Here is a 17,003-nt window from a genome sequence, read left to right on the forward strand (position 1 = left end):
TCAAAGACTACATTTTAAAATTCGGACATATATTTTAAAAACAGCTGCGAGACAGCTAACACATTGTTTAAAGTTCAATAAAATCGATGTGATTCTAGCTGCATTTTTTTTTCAAGTGCATTAACCCTCCTTCTGCCAGACGTTCATTAAAAACGTTTAAAGCGGCGGGTAAATTATAGTAATTGCGCATACGCCGCGTTAGATGGGCATGACAATAGCAAATTGTTTGGCATATGACAAAATGACACCCGTGCAAGGAGAGCTCCTTCTTCTCCTCGTCCGTGGCCACCACTCCTGGGCAGACTTGGGTTCCCCGGAAGCTGCCATCATCTGAGCTTCGCAGCTTAGTTCTGTCTGGCGAAAGTTGAAAGTCGAGAAAAGTTGGCAGCTCAGGTAAAAATAAAGGAATTATCAATTGACATTGCTTAAAAATTTGTATATTTATATGTACGTACATATATTAAACTAGCTTTATTCTATTAAATAAAAATATCGAGGTACCTAAGCAGCTAATATAAAATCAATCAACGCCACAAGCTCCATCCCGCTGAGCGGCAAACCAAACCAAACTTTCCCACATTACAGTTTACACAAAATCCCCATTTATTTGCCTAGTAACGAACGCCCCTGCACGGCCCTTTTTTTTGCGCTGTGGCCTGTGGCACACATAAATTAGCCGGCACTAAAGCGAGTCAATTTCGCTGCACATTATGGCTCAAATTATCAATGCCCATAAAGTATTTCCTCTTTTGCCCAACCGAGGGAAAAGTTAGTCCACAAAAATGTTCAAGCAAAAAAGCTGCCTCCACACAAAATGCGTTCATCACGTTTCCTCTTCGCCGTTTTCCGTGGATTTTTTTTTCGTTTAGTACGAAATAAATTTAAGGAAAGAGTTTCGTCCTCTTTGGGAAGAATCATCGGGGCGCAGAAGACTGCAAGCTGAGACGCCCACAAATGCTAACAAGTGAGGGAGATGGCTAGAGAGCGTGCGAACGAGAGCGCGATATAGAAAAGGACAGAGCGAGGAAGATGCTGCGAATCTTCTGGCTTCACGCTTCAAAACATAAGCTTGCTTGGCACTTAAAAAAAATCATTAAACAGACAAAAAGAAAAATAAAACAAATATGCTTAACAAATAGATTTAAAGCCTAAGTTAATTTACATTTTTTTTATCAATAAAAGAAATTTCTGGAGCTTTATAGATACATTCTTGAACTTAGAATGGGCGAGACTTTTTTTGCATGGGTTTTGATTTTATTAGTGTGAAGTGTGTTTTTTTTTATATCACTGCATTTCTCCCGCAACACCGTTATAAATAAATGCACGTATTGCCATTACATTTCATTGTTCAGCCAACAGCTGCCAGCCTCGAGCCTCGAGCAAAATCGTCCGAAGACTCTGCAGCAACCCCCCCCCCCCCCCCCCCATTCTTTCCGCCTTGGTGGAACAGCCCCTCTGGAGCCTCGGGGGCATCCCCATCCTGTTGCCTAAATGGCGTTAAATATGGCATTGATGATCATTATCAGTGAACCGTCTGAATCCGCATCCCGTTTTCGCCCCCCCCCCCCCCCCCCCCAATTCACGTTGCCATTTTTTGGTGTAATCCAATAGCCCCATCACGTCCAGAGCTTTATGTTGAGGTGTTAAAAATGTTTCCTTCTCCGGCTTCACTCCTTCTTTTTTAATTTTTTTCTTTGTTTCTTCGCTTAACTTTTTTTTGTGGTGCAGGCGCTAATGAAGTCGGGCGGCTGGCAATTCAAATCGTAAAAAAGAAAAGAACATTTCTCGTCACGAATTAATATTTGCCATTCCCTTGGCTACACCTTTGGTCGCCAGGGGCGTGGCTTCTATATGAGAACGATCCCATCCCATCCCCCTGCAACGCGCTTCATCCCCACTATCATCCCCCCTCCCGACGAAGTGGCAGCCGTCTAATGAATGCTCCTCCAACGCCTGTTGCGGCTGCTGCTGCTGCTGCTTCATTTCCCGATATCGGGAAACGCCTACCCAGAGGCTCATTTATAATTTTACGCGAATTGCGAAGAGATACATATTCCCCCTTTGGGATCCCGATCCCAAGCTTGATCCCCCCTGGAATCCGCGGAGCTGGCAGTTGCAAGTTCACGATCGTGCTGCACGTTTTGTGGCATTATTTACGGATACTCTGTGAGTGTAGATGTGCACTGAGAAAAAAGTGGGGCGCATTAGGGGAGGAAAGCGCAAATATTTCCTTTGAAAATAAAACTCTTATCCTTCCTTAGTTCAACTTAGCAGTGGAACAATGGTCTAGTTCTTAAAGCTACTGCATACTTGATAATCGACAAGATAGTCGAAAATAACTATTATTTTTTTATGAAGTGTTTCAATACTAATTAGTAACAAATATAATGGCATCGAATATATTAACTTTGAGAACATTTTTGCGATGTAAGCTTCAGTATTGAATTGCAAGTTATTTGTCGCTGCCTTATTATTATTTGTTTAATTTGTGAGGCCTATAATAATTTCCAAAATTACTTAAATACTTCTTTGATTTTTTTTTTGTTGTGTGCAAATGCTCGAACTCTTTGTCCGCCTAACAAGTTGCCGATTGGCCTGCCACCGCTCTTAGCCCGCTCTCTTAACCCCCTGTCGCCGTTCTACTTGCACATTAACTCCTCTGCCAATAATCATAATAATTTACGACCACCCAACAGCGGAGTTCGCATTGCGAAGTGGGAGAAGCCTTTTTGTAGGCACTTTGTTGCCTTTTGCTCTTCAGCTGCAACAAGGGGCGTGGCTCATCTGCGTGCAGCAGACACATCTCGCAATGGATTCACTGCGAACTGAAATGCAGATCACAGTGGGCACTCGATGGCGAACAAGGGCCCATCACAGTGGGACCATTACACTGAATTATTAAACACAAATACTTTTTCCTCAATACGAATCCCTAGACAATTGGGTCGAGGACCCTTTTAACCGAAGCGTGATCAATCCTCGAGTTTCGCTCCGCACGCAAAAACTAAATCCGAACTTTGGGCCAACTTTAGTTTTGCACTCGATCGACGTCTAGACACATTGGTCCATTGAGAGTTTGGCAAGCAGAAGTAAACAAATACGAAGTACTGAAAGAAATTTCAGTTACCTGTTCATTAAAAAAAAATAACGTAAACGATATAACGAAAAGGAAATATTTAGCGGGTTCGCTTTTAAATGATTCAGAAAATAAATATTGTTTAAAATATTAATTTAATTATACATGTATGTATGTATGTAATTGTTTGCAGTGCAGTTGTAAAACTTTTCAGTTTGATTCGGGCACATAGCTTTAGTGTGAGCTATGGTTTGGGCGTTTTTGTTTGAGAAATGAGCGCTTCATTAGAGCCCAACTTTGCACATATTGTTTGTATACTGCTGCTGTTTTTTTTACGATTTTTCATTTTAATATTTGTTCAATTGCGCGTAATTAATCGATTTATAAGGCATTGTTTGCTCTGCCATCGCTCTATTCTCGTCGTTTTTTGCATGTATGTTTGTATGTTTCTACCCCCCCGTTTTATTTCCTTTGACTGTGTTTAACCGCAAAATTCATTTCAATTTGCGGTTTTAGTGGATACCCAACAAGCGCCAGCCACCTGACCCAAACTCAAACCCAATCCCAAGCCAAAACCCTAACCCATACGCTTGCTACCTTCTACCCATCTCATTTGATTGTGCGGTTAGTTTTGGGCCCGTAATTAATACAATTATGTACCGCCAACAAATTGAAATCAATTTCGTCTGATGGGACCAACGTCAGGCATCTGGAAGTCGCCATTCCGGCAGATCCCCACTCTGTTCTTCTTCTTCTTCGGCCGGCGGGGAAAGCAATTTTCATAAAAGTTCCTCATCTCGGCTGTCAAAGGATCCAAGTGCCGCGGGAATCGCTGCCTCCGTGAGTGAGAAAATGATATTTAAGTGCATTTTTTAGCACGCTTTTAATGCAACGAATGGGTAATGCCCTTAAACAGGTCAATGATTAACATAAATTTAATAGTTTCATCAGGTAGTGTTACTAGCATGGTTAGTTTTATGTATTGGATAACTCGCAGTCAAGTTTCAAAAATATTTAAATTCTATAAGACATAAACACGACAATTTCTCATTTGTAATCTCAATTATATTATTTTATGAGGTATGTCCGCGTGAACGTTATTTTGCCTAACAACTTTAACCACTGGTTAAATTTCCCACAGAAGACTGGGGCAATATTTGTTGCCGGTTTATTTTTGCCCAGCCCAACAATGTACAAACGATGATGGCCAAAGCTCCTGTCTGTCAGTTTTTCAATTCTCATTTCCGAGCGCCACCAGCCAAGTCAACAAACCAAATTGCCAGAGTGTATGAAAAGTGTTGACAAACACGCCGATGTGTGCGAGTGTGGGAAAGGGGTGTTTGATGCCAAACAAACAAAGAACCGACTGGCAGGAAAACTGGACGGCAGGCCGGCAGTGTGGAACAGGAGAAGGGCAAAAAAAAATGATTTAAACAAATGAAAGGAGAGAAGAAACAAAAAACCAGAGCAAAACGAAGCGATTACATAAATTCATTAAAATTAAAATGTTTGCCAAATGGAAGTCATGCAAACAGCAGCCACAAACAAGCAAACAGAAGGCATATCCAGATAGACGGAAAAGGACCGGGCATTTGGGCACCGAGGATGCAGGACAGTCGTTACAGAACACCACACAGGAGTTGGAGTTGAAGATACAGATGGAGCTGAAGCTGGAGCCGGAGCCGGTGCTGGACCATCTATATCTATATATAGATGGAGGCCGGCATATGCCAGATGTCAGTTGTCGAGGACCCAACGAGTCGAGACGAAATGGAACGTGTGCAGAAAAGGAGTCGCGTCGCATACGGACTCTGAAATTAAACTGAATGCAAATGCGAGACAGCGCCGCCAAAACGACCGGAAAATCCGATACCTGCTACTTTGATTTGTTGATATTATTGGTAAAAATCAAATAAATTTATTACGTTCGTTTCAGGATAAGTACGAATAAAAGTGACAAATAATAGCCTATATATACCCATACTAAAAAGCACATTTAACGCAGTTTAGGTATTACTTTTGGAACTAATGCAATAAAAACTTTGAGATAATACATCCGGATCATTGTGCTTAACATATCCGCATGCCAAAGTGTAAGTGGATTAATCAGAGTCACTGACTTTCGGCCAGTCATTCATTCAAGTGCGAATGGGGAATCGGTGGAAGCCTGTTGGCTGAATATGTTGCCAGGCAATTCTAGGCCTAGACCCCACCCCTCAGCACCCAAACAGCGAACCCCCTTGCCCACTTCCCATATTGGCAACAATAAAACACTGTGAATGACAGACAGGGAAGTTCACAAGTTCAAATGCAGACGCGGCTTAGACAACAGTCCGAATGTCCAACGGAGCACGATGGGGTTGAATTTACAGAGTACAGTACAGTAAAGTACAGTGGTTACAAACAAATTATACTCCTTGCATTATAAGTGAAATCAATTTTATAATAGTTGAAATTCAATTCAAATATCAAATTAATGTGTTTCTACCTTACAAGTAATACTATACCAATATCTAAGGCAATAATCACGCTGTTTGCATCACTGTTTTATCCGGCACCCACTGCTTAAGGTGCATATGTATGTATGTTATTTAATTGTTTGTTTGTACGTGGGCCAAATTGCAATGCCATTTACAGGAACAGCAACAACAAGAATAACTGCAACAGCAAACTTCTTTTCAAACTCCTTCTCCTTTTTTTCAAGCCCGTTCCTCATTCGCACAAAATGATGCGCATAAATAAAACGGTTTGTAGCCCACGAGAAAATCCAGAATAAAATGGAAATAAACGACATCTAAATGCTCTACCCAAACAAAACTATATCTATTGATAGAGTATGATTTGGGAAAAATTATTCAAATTTTCTCAATATTTAAAGACATGCATAGTCTTTGAATCAGTAGGTAACATTTAAAATAGGGTATCTTGTTGTATTAGGACAGGTAAAAAATGAAAAATATGTGTGTTAATATATATGGGATAATATTAATTTAGGAAAGAGAAGTAAGCCGTTAGTTTTGAAATGAAATTAGTTAGGTTTTTATATTGCATGTTCATAAACATAAGCTTTTGATTCCACTTTGCTTTCAGTGTATTGGAGGCTTAAGCTAAACGGTACTTGTTCGAAATACCCTAAAAAAAAGGCCCGCGAAGAGTAGCGGATAAAAAATGCCTTCGAAGGCTGCGCATGCGTGGAGCTTAAATGCTTTTGGCATACGTCAAGTGCCAAGCGTTTCTGTCTCTCTCACTCTCTAGACCCATCTCTGTCTCTGTCTGCGTCTCTGTTCCTGTCCCTGTCCTTGTCTCTTTTCCTGTCCAAAGTCGCATCCGTGTCTGGGACTTTGGTCCGTGAGCCGAAGTGACGTCTCGTTTTCGATGTTGCCTCGGCAACAAAATGTCATTCGATGCGCCCGTTGCACGCATTCCTGCACCCATCTCCACCCTCCCCACTCAAATCCTTGCACTGAGAGAAATTACTGTCAATTATTTAGTTTTTAGTTCGAGCTACAGAGTTCCTAGCTTATTTATTCAAGCTAGAAGGCTAGAAAGCTAAAGAATAATTTTCAAAGTTTTAATTTTATAAACATTCTAAATATCTTTCCAATTTATTTCGAATTTCTCTCAGTGTGCATATCCTCATGCGTTTGGCGTTTCGCATTTTTCTTTCCGTTGTCTCTGGATTTATTTTATTTTGTTTTTTCACCGCTTCAATTAGAAATTCATGATTCGTGGCGATTTCTTTATGCCCGTAACGGGCTGATGAGGCAACTCTGCTGTTTATTTTCACTGCATTAGGGTTGCCAGGTCGCCGGGCGAGCGGTGCAGGAAATCGCACCTTTGTCGGGATATTGGTTGTATTGGGTATTTGGCTTTGGGGAGTGGCTCAATGGAAATTTATACCAGTCGACGACATCATTATAAAGTTTAATTTCCTCTGTCCGTTAGTTGGAAGTTAGCGTTTTATTTTAGGTTCTTTGGCTGCAAGGGTTCTCAAGGGATTACGTGCATTCAAGCCAGTTAGCCAGCCCCCACCTCTTTCCTTTTTGTGTTTATAAGCAGGAACGGTTTCAATTACAGGTTCTTAAAGTGATTTAATTTTGTAGCTTCAAGCCTTAAGATTTATACAAACAATAAAATGCGAGCCTAAAATCAGCAATATTCCACTAGCTCAATTTCGATCGGCAACAATCAGATGCCCGTTGGCCTGGCGAATTGCATTTAATTAACACACAGACACTGACCCCCAATGGTCGTTATCATCATCATTATCGTTTGCATTCTGCATTTTGCATTCGAAATGAAGTCATTACAACGAAGAGTCCTCCGACACTCATTATATAATGCTGATAATTTCATTAAATCCGCCGCAATCGCTCAATAAAAAATGCAGCACAGACGTCCGCACTTGATTTTCTCATTTATTGCTGATGAAGTGGAAATGAAAAAGCCGGGCTAATTTGTCGTTTCAATTTAATGGCGGATATTGTTGATAAGTTTCCATTGGAGGGGGTATAATTAGAAATATATGGTAGGAGTCGTAAAAACAACAACATTCTTGCATACTGCATTAGAAACGATTTGCAGTGTTGCACAAGAATGTTGGAAGACAGCTAACAAATTAAATAGGACACCAAATGTTGGTGCAGCTCGACACTTTTCAGTTTTCTTTTCGATTGCGTTCAAGTTGCGGAATCTCCACTGTAGTTGGCTGTCGGGGAAAGTTGTTTAGAACAGCACTGCCAACCCCGGCAAAGACCCCTCAAAAGAGAGCGGCAATAAAAAGCCATTGAAGTCAACTCTAGTGCAAGAGTCAATGAAACTTTTATTACCAACATGCCACACACACACTACCCACCCACACCCACAGCCACTTGGCAGAAGGATTAAGGGGGCGGTTAGGTTAGCTAACCCGTGCAGGAGGCGCCACAAAAGAAGTGCAACAAACGACTTTTGTTTCAGGCAAAAGTTGCGTAAAGAAAAGGCATAAAAAAAACTCATGGCTCAGTGCATCACACTTAGTCCTGCCCCACAGGAATTTGAAATCCGCCCTCGCCAGGAATGTCAACTCTGAACTTTTTGCAATTAACCCACGAGAAGTGGCCTACATAACGACTAAGCTTATTTTCCCCCTTATTTCCTATTGATTGACATTCTTGAAAACGGCCGGAAAGTGGATAATTCATGTTACAACTTTGGGAAATATTACAGTTCTGAAACGGAAATACTTGGAACAAGTTATTTAATGACGATTTTCTGTAGTTTAAGGGATCCAAAATCATCATGATTTTTTTTCTTTATATTTGTTAATGCTATTAGTACTTAATTTCAGTTTATGTTTATTTAAACTAATTTAATTAGTTTAATCCTACCCGATTAGTCATTAAAAATGATAACTAGGCTTTATTTGCAAGCAGCTAGCCGATTACGCTCACATTTGACATACTAATTTATAAATAAAATTAAATTTTAGCTCACAAATTTTATGGCTAGTGCCATAAGCTCGATATAAAACTCACCAGATTTGATGGCCCAGTCGCCTGTTGTTTTGCATTGGATTTTTTTTGCGGTCTCTGAACTTTTCTCACTCCAAATGCCACTCGAAATATATAATTTAATTGCGTAATTAGGCCGCCGGCAACGACTGCAAATCGAACTGCAATTTAAACTCTAGGGAGTGCTGTTGTTTTTCCTTTTATCTATACATACACTTATTTAGTTTTTTTTTTTTTGTTATTTTTTAGTTGTTGTTTTCCCGATCTTCGCTGCGGGTGCATTTGCAGGCTACTAGTTTACTGACAGTTGCCAGTTTTTGATGTCGTTTTACTCATGTTGCTGTCGATCTTATTGAATGCCCACTGGTGGTGTCTTTCTCGTCGGTTTCTTTAGGTTTCTTTGCATTTTTATAACTTTTTTTCTCATGCGCACAGAATTTTTGCAGCTTTGAAAATGAGCCTTAAATACGAATTTGGCTTAATTGGCATTACATTGAAATGGTTGAAGACATTTTTTTGTGGCACATTAATTTTTGCGGTATTCCGGTTGCACAGCTTTTTACTTTTTAATTGTGGCTACACATTTGTGGCATTTCGATTTCGGTTATTTAATTTTGTGTTACTTTAATATCTATACTGGCAAACATTATTTATTTTTGTATGTACAGATTAGTATGTGTGTTGTGATTGAGAAATGCATTTCAACTACCGAATTTCTATGTTATAATGTGCATTTAAAAGTATTTTAAAGTCTATAATTTATTTCTTAGCGTAATCATCACAATTTCAAAGATTATTTGTTGCTCGAAATTTGAAGCAGCCATCACAATGCAATTTAAATAAATTAAATTATCCGATGAGTATCATTACACAATTTGCACATTTTACTAGTTTCTATACATTTGTTTGCCATATATTTTGATTTGTGGTTAATGGCAAAGATGTCGTAATTAATTTTGTACAGCCTTTGCATAAATATTTGTTAAATCATGCTCCGCCATTTAATTGTTTCTGCAAAAAACCTATAAAGAGCAGAAAAATTGATTATTAGTATTTTTACGTTTACTCTTGCCTTTCTCCCCAACCTCCTTGGACCCCATCCATTATTTATGCTCTGCCCTAAACCGTCGATCAAGCCAAGTTGTGGGGACCATTGGGGTATTGGAGTGGACCGCGAAACACTAAAAGGCCACTTAAGTCATGGACACACCAACCCCACCCTCCCCTTCGCCGACATTACCTTTTACTCTTAACTTATCAACATGGCAATTTCGTTTCTTTCGTCGTCGTCGACCACCCCCCTCCCCCACAATGAGACCATACTCCTCGGGCCTAAAAAAGTTCTAGGTCGAAATTTTAGTTGGCAAAGGAAAGCGCCATAAAAAGCAAAAAGCCTAGAGAGCAAAGTTTTTCAAACGGACCAGAAGACGGAAGAGCAGCTTAAGAGGAAATAACAAGGGAGAATGCTATAGTCGAGTTCCCCGACTATCAGATACCCGGTTACTCAGCTAGTGTGAATCCGAACGCGAAATTTCATCATTTTTCTGGGATATCTGGGATATATTGGAGAATAAAATGAGAAAAAATTTAAAAATTGTTCTTTAGGGCGTTAGAGTGGGCGTAGCAAAAAATTTGTTGCAAATCAATAGAAATTTACAAGACTAATAAACATGTGATAAAAATATCAACACATTTTTCAAAAGTGCCAGTTTTTTGCGGTTTGCGTGCGTTGGAGTGGGCGTGGCAACATGAGTCAACAAACTTCCGCTGCGTCTATGTCTCTAAAAGCTGCATGCTGAATCTCAACCTTCTAGCTCTTATCCTGAGTTACACTTGGTTATTGATCCTGATCTAGAATATATATATTTTATATAGTCGGAAACGCTTCCCTTCTGCCTGTATCATACTTCTCAACGAATCTAGTATACCCTTTTATTCTACGAGTAACGAGTATAAAACGCGGCGGAAAATAACGATGTCGAAATCACTTTACTTACAAAATGCAATAATATGTACAACTTCACCACCTTCACTCCACTGCAGACTATAAATATACACGGAAAAAAACTTTGCCTTTCGCTTACTACAGGAAAACTAAAGAGATAAGAGAGAGTTGATAATCTCTTAATATTTAATATAATGTAAAGTATTACATGTTAGTTACATCAAGTATTGACCTATTGGCTACTGTTATATTTTTGTCGGCTAAGATTTGTTTTTTAGCTTATACAAAAAATTTATACATTATATTATATTATTTGTTCTAGGAATAGTTGAGTACCTTTTAGCATAATATTCTCTTTAAGTGCTTCTTTTTTCGTGTGCAGCTTCTCGCCACTCCCATCAGTGCAACATTAGTAACGTTTACAGGCTTTTGTTGCGCCTCCCCCTCAAACGTCAAACTTAAAACTAGGGATGTGCGCGTGATGCCAAAAGGAAACGTGACACGACGACTTGGACGATTAATTCTGAAGATAATCCAACGCGAATTAATCAAAAACATTATATTTAATATGGTCATATGAAAGATACAAATATACAATATTTGTATGCCTGCAGTTGCTTTGTGAACAAATGTCACCACTTGACCATCTCTAACGTAGGCCCCATTCTCCCAGCTAGTTCTTCTGCTTTATCTGGCTGTTGGTATGAAAAAGCCAAAGGGCATATGTACAAGATATGCAAAATAGGAGAAAGGGAGATGGCAGATGTGGCGGGGGTGGAGAAAGGGGGCGGGTGAAAGCGTGGAGAAGAGCAAATTGAAAGCCAAAGCGGATTGCCATTACTTAGAAGCGCGTTTCAAGCTTCATTGAGCGCTCTGGAAAAGCGTGGGAGGAAAAGTGGGCGCCAGGGGCCGGGCGCTGGGTGATGCCAGTGCAGTTGTAATAAGCAATACTTGCAACTAAAAGCCGACAGGCAATGTGTCTAGCAAGAAGTGCCAACGGCCCATTTTTAACAGTGAGATACTAAAAAATGCTCAAACTCTGCACTAAAATGCAGGTAACGAGCTGAATTTTGGTAGTTCAAAGTAAAAATCTTTATTTCTAATGAAAATTGTAGTAACAGTAAATTTCATATTTTAATACAATCTAGAATCTAAATGGATTTAAGCATACAGATTTCATACAGATTATGTTGATGAAAATGTAACAATGAAATACAACTCCATTGGACTAACAAAAAGTCTTAGCCAGCTCTGTTCGTCGTTCACCCCCCCCGAACTATGGGGGTTTGCCACCAGGTTTCCGCCAACTTTGCGTTGTGCAAAAAGTCAAATGCGCTTATAACACTACACAATACCAAAGCCGCATTTTCACTTAGAGCTGCTGGTGCTGCAGTTGCAAGTTTCAGTGTTGCGAACTGTCGATTTGCTGAATTAGCCATAGCTATGCACTTTGCTCTATAAAGTATGGGCTTTATCACTCATACGCATTGTTGATCAATACACCCAAAAGATAAAAAACTAAAAATATAAAAAAATTTATAGAAATATATAAAAAAAAAAGAATAAAAAAAAGAAAATATGTTTATATATTTATTTTTATGATTAAATCAAGAAACTAATTGATTCAAGCAACACATGGAAAAAGATACAACTTCTTCAGTTTTCTAACATTTTGTCCCTAGCCAATTGGCCAACTCCGCAACTGGGCGGCGGTAGGGAGTTGAGCTCGGCGGGCGCTCTGGAGGGGTCACGGGGGTTACAGTACCCCTGGCAGTGACAGCGATGGCGACAGTTGCACTGCAAACTGAGCTTACGACTGCCGGGCGACTAATTGGTTTACTTATGGCCTTTATTTTTTTGCAGTTGCAGTTGTTCGGCCCGAAATGCCAGCAACACTTTTTAAGCCATAATTGCGGGGTGGGGGGGTCGGACTTTGTGCGAGGGTTGGGCGGTCTTGCAGGGGACTCCCCCGCATTTTCAGCGACTCAATTTTCCAGGGGAAGCAAGAGGCAAGAAAAAAATATTGCGAACCACACACGAGTTAACAATCAATTAGGGTCCGAGTTTCCTGTGCTCGATTTTTTCTCTTTGTTCCCATGTTAACCTGTAAATTGCGCGGAGGCGGGCGCAGTCAAAGGGTTAAGGGGGCGTGGCAATGTCTGGGCTTATGTTTGCATTCGCCTTTAACCGTTAACCAGTCGCCTTTTGCCTTTGACGAAACTCCTTGCCCGCCAACAACAGCAAGTGATTACTTATTTAAAAACTCCATTAGAACCCGTTCAATATCCAGGGACGTGCGGGGTAGAGGGTCTAGTTAAGGCCTAGGGTTAGGAACTGCAAGGTGTCAGCCATAAGTATATTGGCCACAAATGTAGTTGGCCTTTATTGCATGTAAAATTCATAATTTCTGAAACTATATAACGCACATAAGGAATGTAAAGTCCTAATTTTTGAAAATCTATGAAGCTAATTGAAATATAATACCACTTTCAATTTTGTGACGCACTGTAGCTATAATTGTTCCTATTGCCTTGAGAAGTAATAAGTGCATGCAAAAAAATAATAATATGCAGCGCAACTACTCTTTTTGCCCAGCCAGCATTATATTTTCGATACTCACTGTCCTTTCCATAGCTAACTCATTTCCCATTTTCCCATTAACTTGGGCAAATACTATGTCATCATCAAACAAGGCAAGAGCGAAGGAGAATCAACTGGGAAGCAGGCGGCTTCAAACTCAATTTGCTTGAATTTTTGCCCATAATGATTTGAGGTCCTGCAAATTTTTTCGACTAGTTGCGATTAATTTCACTCTTCAGGAGTTAATTAGAATGTCGTAAACTGAGGTACATAATATTTAGATTTCATTGTTTTCTAGAACTTGTATGTTTTCTAAATATATAAAGGTGGCAATTAAGCCTTATCCCTCTCTATTTTCGTTACAACATTTTCTAACAGCAATTATATGCAATAAACTTAAATATTTAACAGATTATTGGAGCACATATAGCAAATACATCTTTTAAAACAATTTGGATGCCTAAAAAAGCTTTCATGCACCTTTTATGGTGCATATATAAATTATGAGCTGTACAAGATGCGTCAGATCCATGAAAAAAAAAGGGTTAAAAAGGCGAAGAAAAAATCAATTAAGCCCTGATATTTGATATTATTTTTCCTCTGCTCTGTGGACTATCTTATAAATCGCCGTTGCCATTCTGATGCGTTCGGCTTTGTATTTTATGCTGCTCCTCGAGTTCAGAATTTTCTATTTGGCGATTTGGATGGATGGCGGGGTGGGGTTGGGGAGGGGGGTGTTCGGGGGGAAGGCAAACAGCTTTAGACACTTTAACACATTCCTCTGGGAATGAATACTCCGTGGAAGGAGCCACTACACACTCGCACACTCACACAGCCAGACATTTTAGTGGGCCTTCAGCATCGACATCGAAAAGTCTCGGACTTCGACTTGGACGGGGATAAAAAGGTGCACTGATAAAAAAGCATGGGAACTTCATGTCGAGGCTGGTTTTCGAAGAACACATATTCATTTTCATTAACACAGAGCAAGCTCTGCATTAATGTTATCTACTTTAATTATGACTTCAATAGTTAGGTAATCTTGGTTAATCTAGGCTTGCAGTCCACGTAGTGACGAAGCGCACCAAGATAGTTTAATCTGCCGTAATGGTCTGACCACATTAAATCAAATGTTTAATATACATATCTCCTATTTCGTAATTAGTTTTTTCTTGCAGTGCCCAGAGGTAAGAGAAACATTTAGACGACTTTCCAAGACCGGTTCTTTTGGCTCTATGAACTCGCCTTCGTCCGCCTCGTACTAACTAGAACTTGTGGCCAAAATAAAAGGCAAACATAAAGCAGCAGCAGCAGCTAGGCTAGCAAAAAAGAAAAAAAACCAAAAAAAAGAAGGCAAAACAGGGAAATGGTCAGCTAGTTGGCCAGTAGCACTTGGCCAACGGCCCTGTCCTTCTGCACCTTTCCGTTTGGACGGATTTATTTTAGTTAATAAGCTAAATCAGCGGAGGGCTGCTCAAATTGTTTGCATTTTTCGGTTGCCTAAAAGGTATTTACATTCGTCAAGTAATGTACAAAATATGTAATGAACTAGTATTTAAAGAACTTTGTTTTTTTTTTAATACTTATTCTTCACCTAATTTAATTTAAGTCCAACATTCTTTACTGCGTGTCACACACACATTTTTAACATTTATAGGTTAATCTAAGTTTATAATATAAAACTGGCCTTTCTATTAGTTTTTTTGATTAATTTTTTTTTTGGTTTTGATTTTAAAATGAAATAGGAAGAGTCAACCAAAGGGGCACTTTTTTCTTCATTCAGTCTGATTGGTGTCACTTCTGAAATTCCTGAACTCATTTTTTAACTGCACCCTGCTGAAACTGCCAAAACATTTCGGCAGTTTAGAATTCACCCTTTTTTCTGTGTCGATAGCTTGATTTTTTAGTTTGTTTGCTTTTGCTACCTTTTTGCCTGGCGGTTGTATCTTTTGATGATCAATCGGCTTTTGGAAGCAATCAGGGAGCCGGGAAATCAGAGGACTCGTCACTTTCCACCACTTGCCACCTTGTTGGCCAACTAATTAGATTCGCTCTGAATTCCCGGCTAATTGAAAGGTGAGCAGCGCGCTTGAACTTTTGGCACTTGCCAACATTTAAGCTGTGCCAAAATGCTGAAAAAACTTAACGGCTTGAGATGGAAACTTCTAGCAAAGTACAACAAACAGTAAAAAAAACTCTACAAAGTAATAAATTGTACAAACAAATAAACAAACCGTAAATCTTATGTGAAGGTTTCGTAACGAATTTATTAATTCCTTCTTTCAAAAACTAAATTATTTCCAAGTCTTTAAAATTTGGTTTTAAAGCTCTTTATATAGCAACAACCAAATGCCGGCGACGAAATTTTGATTTCTGTCGCGTATAAAAACTGCAAGTTATTCATCTTAATTAAAAGGGATCCTAATGGCCAAGGACCAAACAAAGGATACAGCTATGGGCGACGCGACAACATTTCGAGCCAATTGCTTGTGAGACAAAAGAGCCAAGTTATTGTTGTTAATATAAATATAGTGAGTCTGCTAAAAAGGGGAGAACTGCTCACACAAACATTGACAACTCTGACATTTATTTATATTTTATGAAAGTGTCTAAAAAGAAATGTGCAGAGAACTTTATTTATAAGCCCTACAGTTGCAGCTTAAAATACTTAACATGAATTCACAAAATATTTATTTTTTATTTTTCGGTCTAGTTTTCGATTTTGGAGTTTTTTAAATTTTATGCCAATTATTGTTTAAACGCTTCCAGTTCTTAGGAAAAAATTTTAAATTTTGGTGCGCTACAAATACTTTTTTTGACACTTTTATAACCCTTATTTAACTCATTTGCGAAATACTTTTCCATTAAAGTGCTAATGTTTTGGCGGCTTTTTCGTTTTGCGGTTTTCGCAGGTGGCAGCTGCCACGTGACCGCAAATGTCCTGCGGCAAACGCATCCTTAGCTACTTAAAAAGCTGCACTTACGTTTTCAGCAAAGATCAGTTGACAACGGCGCCGCAAATTCAATGAACTCGAAACAAGTTTGGCACATAAACAAAAATCGCAAAAAAAAGAAGTGTAACGAAATTAAAGGAAAACCGCACACACACGCACACACAAAATGAAAATATAATATTTCACACTACTTCATTTTTTTCGTGGCTCTTTCTAAAAACTGGTAAGAATTGCTGGCCACCAGGTTGTGGTTATTGTTGTTTCTGATCGCGACGTAAAGACGACGCTCTTTGCAGGATTAGCGCTCTCTTCGAAGAGAGCCCCAGCAGAAGTTTAAGGAGAGGAGACGTCCTCGCGCGAGCAGCACCAAAATCCAACTGCGGCCGAATCCCACGGACGCAGCGACGTCCCCACGTCGACGACGCCGGCAGCGCCGCAAATGCAGTTTGCTCGCTACAGGCGCGGAAAAAGAAGTAATGCCCAAATAGCTCAGAGCTTGTTTCAAGTTAATGATTGAATGAAAGTAACGTTTAGTGTAAGTAAGTAAGTAATTTAATTAAACGATACACATCACAAACTGTAAAATTGGTTTTACTCTTTAAAATAGCATAAACATTTTTTTATCCAAAAAAACATAATTATTAAACATATTTTTTTTAGAATTCGGGTATTTTGAAAACTTTTAAAAGCTGTGCAGTTGTAGCTGCTATTGCTTTGACTGCTGCTGTGGACCTGAGCTAGTGTGCGAATGGACTGCAGAAGGAAAGGAACAAGAACTGCCAGATGAAACAAAAACAAAAAACAGCTAAAGCAGCGGTAACAACAACAACAAGCTGATGCAGTGGAGCTGTAGTTGTATTTGTAGTAGGAGTTGGAGCTGGAATTGGAGTTCCAATCAGACGAAAAGCAACTAGCGACGCGCGCGCTCTTTTCCGCTCTCTAGCACACTCTCTCGT

At 39.5% G+C, this 17,003-nt stretch overlaps 1 protein-coding gene across 1 annotated transcript in view; it reads right to left on the reverse strand.

Moving 5' to 3' along the window:
* Positions 1-16,414, reverse strand: part of LOC117148148 (rho guanine nucleotide exchange factor 10) — a 103,655-nt gene extending 87,241 nt beyond the window's left edge. Inside the window, exons 1-2 of the mRNA XM_033315379.1 lie at positions 16,078-16,414; positions 8,593-9,590 (exon numbers count right to left, since the gene is read on the reverse strand). The gene's annotated coding sequence lies outside the window, so the exon portion shown is untranslated. The remainder of the gene's footprint in view (positions 1-8,592; positions 9,591-16,077) is intronic.
* Between the last annotated feature and the right edge of the window lie 589 nt (positions 16,415-17,003).

The sequence above is a fragment of the Drosophila mauritiana genome, chromosome X (genome assembly GCF_004382145.1).
Source record: "Drosophila mauritiana strain mau12 chromosome X, ASM438214v1, whole genome shotgun sequence".
In the NCBI taxonomy this organism is placed as follows: domain Eukaryota; kingdom Metazoa; phylum Arthropoda; class Insecta; order Diptera; family Drosophilidae; genus Drosophila; species Drosophila mauritiana.